Here is an 8,271-nt window from a genome sequence, read left to right on the forward strand (position 1 = left end):
CTCACCCTCAGTCACCTTCTCTACTCCATGATCCCTCTTCTAGATCCAGAGAATCCATCCCAGGTCTTTTTTCCTTTTTGGTTCTAGAATTTGCTATTCAGAGTAAACAATTGACAATTCACCCTCTGAATCTAGCTTATGAAACTCAACATGACATTCTCCATTTCCATCCATTGACCAGCAAATACCCTAATTTCACTCTTCCTTGCGACTGACTGAAACTCTGTTCTGTATATATATCACCTTAATCCATTCATCTTTTGATGGACATTTGAATATTTGAATGTACCTGTAGTGAGAAGCACTGCTATAAACACTGATGTGGCTATATAGCCATGGAGTGCTGAGTTTAGTTCTATGTGATCAATATGGAGGATTGAAATATCTGTGTCATAGGGTGGTCCAATCCTGACCTACATTCTGCTAGAATGGCAGCACTAATGTGAAGTTCCAACAACAATACATCTGACAAACTTCCAGCACCCCCTAAACAAACTGCTTTCCTATCACAGGTAAAGCTCCACATAGGTTCAAAAGATGGACACATCTCAGGAGCACTAAGGAGTTGGACACCCTGGACTCAGCCTCTCCAGATATAAGAAGAGCCTCAGTCACATGCAAATTCCTCTGCCTGCTCTGGGTTCAAATGCCCATTGGGCTATGGGAGCTCACAACTCTCTACTCACACACAGCTGAGCTCTCTGGAAGGCAGGTGTCATCTAGAAGATGAGGCTGCTCTGTCTTCTGTGTCTTGTCACAGCTCCCCAAGGTGAGTGTCCCCTGTGTCACAACTGGGTCCATGGGGAGATTGCGACTGAGATGACTAACAGGGTCTGCCTGTCATTTTCCCCAGGTGTCCTGTGCCAGGTGCAGCTGCTGAAGTCAGGAACAGGCCTGGTGAAGCCCTCACAGACCCTGTCCCTCACCTGTGCTGTGTCTGGTTACTCCATCACAACCAAGGGTTACTGCTGGAACTGGATCCGTCAGCCCACAGGGAAAGGACTGGAGTAGATAGGGGAAATATGTTATGATGGTAGCACTTACTACAGCCCATCCTTCAAGAGCTAAGTGTCTATCTCCAGAGACACATCCAAGAACCAGTTCTCTCTGCAGCTGAGGTCCCTGACCACACAGGACATGGGTGGTCCCACACCTATTACTGTGGTAGAGACACAGTGAGGGGACCTCAGTACGAGCCCAGACACAAACCTCCCTGCTGGGTCTCTAGGGCCAGCAGGAGGTGCTCAGCACACAGGGAGCTCAGGTGCCACCTTCAGAGCAGCCTTGGTGAGGAGTGAGTGGTTTTTCTCCACGTCATCAGGGTTTCCCTTCATCCCATCATGGGGAATCAAGGGGTCTTTCCTGACTCAGCTCATCCTGTGATGTTCTCTTATGAGGTCAGACATGTCTTTGTCCATAGACCTCAGGCCTGGTTGCATAGTACCTGTGTGAATCTATGTGTCCATGTGTACATACATATTTTTGTTTTCTGTGTGTATGTGTGTCTGGGTGTTTCTTTGTGTCTGTGTGTCTGTATGGGTAGGAACCCTGGAAGGCAGATTCTGCAACATTGTCACATTGGTGTCCCTGAGCTCCAGGCCTACCTCCTGCTACAGCCATCCAGTCCCTGGGCAGCAGAAGACAATGCACATGGGGAGAGCTCAGCCAGCTCTCAGACACCTCAACCCATCACCCCCATGAACCTGCCAGGTTCTCTTTACACACTGACCTATACTCATTCCTCTCCAGAATGGGCAGGTGAAAGTTCACATCATTGTGCAGCCTTAACTTCCAGAGCAGAGCCCAGTGTCCCAGAGACCTCAGACGCAAACACACACACACACACACAAAAAAAAAAAAACACATGAAATGGAAGCCTGTGTCTGTTGCTCAGTCTCCCACAAGTGTCCTTAGCTGTCATCATAGGATCATCTACTAACAACATGGTTCTCCTGGTGACTGCCCATCTGCCCTCCTCCCATGGCCACATCTTCACCTGTTCTCTCCCTGATGTGCTCTCCAAACCCTGGTCTGTCATTGTCTGACGTTTCCCTGGGCAGGTAGTATTGCATGTGGAAGTGGAGTTCCACAGGGTCCTGCTGCTGCTCTGCACCTACCAAGGTCTACGGCAGTCTCTGGAGTTAGCCTGGTTGTCTGCAGGGCAGTGGGGCTTCTCCTGGCTCCTGGGTGGTAGGGAGCTCAATACTCCTCATGTCTCACAATCAAGACCCCAAATGCCAGTTCTGCTGTGGCTCAGGGACTATTGTGCCCACCTTAAGTGTCATCTCAGCTCATTCCACAAAGTGAATTTGCTGTGACTCTCCTCAATAACCTGGAAACCCACAGCAAACCTGGTCTCAGTGTGCACAGAGCACACTGCTCACTCCTCACACATGTGTCCCTGGAGTGGGAGTGAGTGTCCTGAGTGTGGACCTAGGAAGGAACAGGGTGCCCACAACAGAGGCAGGACCAGGAAAAGGGCAAAGTCACACACCTGTGGGAGTTGGAGCTCAGCTCAAACCTTCCTAGTGTCCGTGAAGATGAGGTTGAGCCAGGTCTGACCTATGACTCTATGCAGCCATTTTGTGAGTAGGACACGTGGGGATCTAGGGGTTTCATGCATGGGTAGCATGGCAGTAACCATTCTTTGATGCCTAGGCATTGTGGCAGGTGCACACATGTGCACAATTTTGAAGCAGTCAGTCCTCCACCTGTTGCTCCTTCAGACACCAGATCCTCAACCAAGGACACTGACCCTTGGTTATTAACCTGTGAGAAGTTCAACCAGTCTATGCATCACCAGTCTATCATCTTTTTATCTTCTATCACTTTCATTTCTTACCTGTCTTTCTCTTCTCACCATATGTTTCTGCCTGCATGTGTATAATCAAACACAGTTCTACCTGTTTGTAATCTGTCATTCACCTGCCATTATTTTAACAATCATTATTTATCTGTTTAACTGCTTAGTTGAGATGTGATCAATACAACACATTCAATGAACTTAATGAATACATCCCTCTGACCAAACTACATTAAGACTCACCTAAAATAAGAAATTTCATTCTGACTGATAGTTCAGAGGGTCAGTACATGGTCATCTAACTCTATCATGCTTGGTCTGAGGTGAGGCAAATCCCCAAGGCAAAATGCAGGTGGAGGCAACAAGTGTAGGTCTAGAAGGGCAGGAATAAGAGAGAAAGTGAAGAGGGGGCTGGGAGACAGTGACCACATTCCCAGGCACTCTAAACCACCTACAGGTCCATCCAGGTAGTCCATTCTGACTATGATTGACTGATGTTGATATAGCCACACTCTGATCTTTTCACTACCAGCAATAAGACCATTCCCTGCATTTCCTAAAAGGCCAAGGTCAAAGTCTCACCTCACTAAAGGTCAACACTTGTCTGACAGGCCCTTTCAAAATCAGAAGCAGGTCACGTGTATCCAATACACAGTGGCATCAATAAACATCCCATTTGAAAGAGGAGGACTAAGACCATAGAGAGAACAGATGGGGAAAAAAAGTAAAAAAAACTCTGTCTGGGCAAGCCAGTCCTGTGGCCTCAGGGTCACAAGAAGGAGAGGTGTGTTCTCCTAAGTGATTGGACTGCCTGACCCTGTGGTACTATATACTGCTGCCCTTATGGCCTCTCCCATATCCTGGCTCTCTCCACAGCCAGCAGTCCTCCTTGAGAGACAGGGCACATGACTTCCATCTCTTAGTTTCTGGGGTCTCCATTCAAGCTTCAGGCTCACATTCACAGGTACAAGCATCATCTTCTCAGGATGACCACAGGGATTCTGGCCATTGTACTCATTGACTGGCCACCCAGAATTTCTTAGAAGGAACAGTGGAGTCCTCCATGAACAACTGACTCCAGCATCATGTGTTCCAAAAGAACCAGCACCCTGTGCATGATACCAAGGTATGCAGGAAGCTCAAGCTGGAACTGAGCCCACTGAGGTCATGGCTTCTCTGGTCTCTTAGTGCCCAGGAGGGAGCATTGAGAAGTCACTTCCTAGGTCCCTGATGTGAACAGGTACCCCACTATCTCTTCTCATGGGATCTACCTTCTACACTTCGTGAATCTGCAATGGGTGTACACTTGCAAATTCCTGAGAGGTCCTTGATGCATTTGTCTTATTGTCTGGATAGAGTACTTCCCATCCCCTTTTGTCTGTAATCTCTTCAAAAACCCCAACTTCCTTATTCCCAGTTTTACATGTACAATTCTGACTTGTCTACAAGTTTTCAAATCTTTCTAGTCTATATTCTCTTCCTGATTATCACCATAGACCTGGCTCATAACAATGAGCAGTATCTATACCAACTCCTGCAGCTGTGCTGCCTTGAATCTTCCACCACCAGATTAACTAGTTCATTACCTTTAATTCAGCCTCACAGGACTCCTCAAAATTGGGAAAGGGTAGGCATACTCTTTGCTGGAATACACCATGAACTGCCTCCATTCCAACTCTCAAGGGAGTCCTCATTTCCCTTGGAATTCTCATGAGCATGGTTTTCATTCCTATCAGCCTTCTGGTCCTCTGACCTCCTACCAAAATAGCCCATGAGCTCTGCTTTCACCTTGTAAGGCTTCTCCATCCTGCATCCTCAGGCTTTTCTACTTTATTTCCTAAAATCAGATCTAAATATTTGGAAACTCATAGATAAGCTTGTCATAGATCAACCCCTCTCCGCGTTTAATTTCTCTGACAGTCATCTTTCCCTCCCTTTGGGAAAACACCTGACAAGACCAATGTAGAGCAGGTAAGCTTTGTTCTATCTCGAGGTTGTAGATGATCAGTCAGTTGCTGGCCCACTCCATTTCTTTGGACCTGAGGGAGGCAGAGCCTCCTGATGGAAGACAACAGTGGAAATAAGGTGCTCACCTCATGGTGACCACCAGGCACAGGGAAATGATGGAAGCTTTGTGGAAGATGGAACTCTCCAGGACATCCTCAGTACTCTCCACCTCAGCCACACCTCACATGAATCAATTCACACCTATCTAGTACATCAAACTAGGATGACTTCTAGGTTTCAGAACTTCTTACTTATCTTCCCACTTATGACTCTTTTGCAAAAATGCAGGGGCTTTGGGACACTCCATCTCCCAACTGCAACAGAGAGATGAGCAGAGCAGATGAAGGAACCAGGAGAAGGAAGGAGAGGAGGGAATGGGAAATCATTGGGACTGAATGGGAGAAAATTACAGTCCAAGCTTGCATGACTACACCAATATGAATGCTATCTTATAGATATCAACAATGAATTAAAAATCTGTTTTGAGTATTCAGGGTCTTTTTTAAATTGAAAATATGTTGTAAATAGTTTTTCTAATTTGGTAAAAAAATTCCATTGGCTCTATAATAGGAAGTGCTCTAAATCCATAGCTTTATTTGGAAATTAAAAGAGTTTCAGAGTTTTAATATTTCTACAACAGGGACCCTGGGTTTCCTTAAATTGCCTTGCTATATTTTTTCTAGAATTTATATAGTTTTCAATATATCCTTTTGAACAGATTAGTTATATACCTAATATTTTACAGTTTTATATATTTTTATTCACCAGTAATGTTGTTTTTCTTCATTTTCATGCTATACCTCATGGCAGGAAGGCCCCTGGAGTGTTACAGGCTCACCTCTCTCTCCAGCTTGGAGTCTGCTGGTCCCTCCCTGTCCCACAGCAACCCTCCCCTCCTTTGAGTTCCTCACATGATGGTGTATATTCATGTGTCATTCTGTCTCATTCTACTGCTTCTCCTTCTAGCATGTCCTGTAGGAAAGCAGCCTGATTCATATTTGAAGGATGGGTCCAAAGCTAGACCAAAATCCAGTTGAACAGTCTTGTAGTTCTACATCCAGCACTTGGGCACAATGCATCTGCTGTGTCATCCAAGCTCTGATGTCTCTCAGTTCCAGTGACACTGCTAGTTGCTGCCCTCATGACCTCGCTTGTGGCTTGTTTCTGCTTCATTCATGCAGATTTTCTTAGCCTAAATTCCAGGTTGCTGGCATCTCATATCTTGGAGATTGCCCCTGGAATTGCACCTTTCTTCTCACATCCTCATGCATCATCCTCTCAGGGACTCTGCAGAGGCTCTGACCCTGCAATTTTGGCCTTCTCCACCTTCCCTGAAATATTAATGGAAGACCTCCCCCCACCCCCACCATCCTGCAATCCTGCTGAACCAGCACCTTGTGGTTGGCCCCCAGGTCTACCACCATCTGCAGTAGCATCAGGCCTCCTGGACCATGGTACAGTGACTTCTGCATGCTTCCATGGTGGAGAATGGTGAAACAACTCTGCACTCCCACCTGTGCAAGTAGGGTATCCACATGGTCTCTTCTCAAAGAATTGTTCCTTTTACACCCTTGAGCCTGAGATGACTGAGCTCTTGCCTATATCTGAGATGCCATGATCCCAACTTTTCTCATATTTCTGGGTAAAATATGAGCAATTTTCAAGTATCTTTCATGTCTTTAATCCCAAATTCCATAGCCCCAGTTTTACTCAAACATGTCTAACTTAACTGTAATTTTCACATTCTCTTCTCTGCTTTCTACTCCTGATCATCACGCTAAACGTGGCTAAAAGCAGACAGCCTTATCCAAGCCTTCCTGAAAGTTGTGCTGTCCTTAAATTTCCTTTGCCCTATTAATGTGACCATCACATTTAAACTCACCTTCAGAAGTAGTCAGAGGACATGGTAGAATGTGGAAAGCTTCCTAGTCAGAACACAATGTGTATGAATGGACTTTACTCTACTTTCCAATAGAGTATTCCTCTGAAATCTCATAAGCCCAGTGTTTAGTATTCACACTCCTATTCACATTCTGGTCTTCTTAGCTCCCACCAAAACCACCATCACACTCCACTTACACCAGTCTAAATCTGGTGCAATTCTTGTTTCCAAATTTTTCTATTTTCTTCACACAAACTCCATAAACTCCAAAATCTTCTGGACTACAGGAACTGGTCAATTTTAATGACCCTTGGTATGCACACCTATTTCTATTTTAGTGAATATTTGCATTGCTATGGTCAAAATAGTTTTCAAGAACACTATGGGAAACACAGTCCATTCCACATCTGTCTGACTCCAATTCTCAGAGCCCAAGTTAATTCAGAACATCATGAAAGAGTGTTGGAAAAGGAATGATGCTCATGGATAATGCCATGAGGAATCAGTGAGAGAGGTGTGGGAGATAGAGAGTGATCCTCTCCTTGAAGACAAAATATAAACTTCCAAATATAATCACCCTGAGGGAACTGTATCCTACATATACACCCTACCTGTCTAAATTTACCACACCCACTTAATCCATGTTGGCACATTAATCCCCTGATTACCCTCAACCTTGAGAAACTGATCCTGTCACATCTGCCAATTCTTACAGTATCTCACACAAGGGCTAGACCATATTTTATGCCACAAAGCTACTGTTAGCAAATATAATAAGATAGGGATACTACCTTGTATTCTATCAGATCATAATGGATTGAAATTAGAAATAAATGACAGAATAAAAAACAGATACTACTCCAACACCTGAGATTAAATAATATGCTATTGAATGATGAATGGATAACAGAAGACATCAGGGGGAAAATAAAATATTCTTAGATGTAAATGAGAACAAAGATACAACATATCAAAATCTCTTGGACACTATGAAAGCAGTACTTAGAGGAAAATTTATTTCATGGAGCACATTCAATAAAAGAAGAAAAAAATCAACAAATAAACAACCTAACACTACAGCTCAAAGTCCTAGAAAAGAAGAACAGATCAACACCAAAAGTAGTAGAAGACAGGAAATAGTTAAAATCAGAGCTGAAATCAATGATACTGAAACTATAGAAACAACCAAAAAAATTGACAAAATCAAAAGTTGGTTATTTGAAAAAATAAACACAATTGATAAACCCTTAGCCACACTAACAAAGAGAAGGAGAGAGAAAACTCAAATTACTAAAATCCAAGATGAAAAATAAAATATCACGACATACGTTATTGAAATACAAAACATAACTAGAAACTATTTTGAATATCTAGACTCCAACAAAATAGAAAATCTCAAAGACATCAAAAGGTTTCTAGAGACATGTGATCCACCTAAACTGAACCAGGAGGACATACACAATTTAAACAGACTGAATTCAACCAATGAAATAGAAGAAGTCATCAAAAGTCTACCAACTACAAAAGTCCAGGAGAGTCATGGGAAAGAGCAGGTGTAGGGCAGGCGCCAGAGATGCAC

This window comes from Sciurus carolinensis, unplaced genomic scaffold, assembly GCF_902686445.1.
Source record: "Sciurus carolinensis unplaced genomic scaffold, mSciCar1.2, whole genome shotgun sequence".
Lineage (NCBI taxonomy): Eukaryota > Metazoa > Chordata > Mammalia > Rodentia > Sciuridae > Sciurus > Sciurus carolinensis.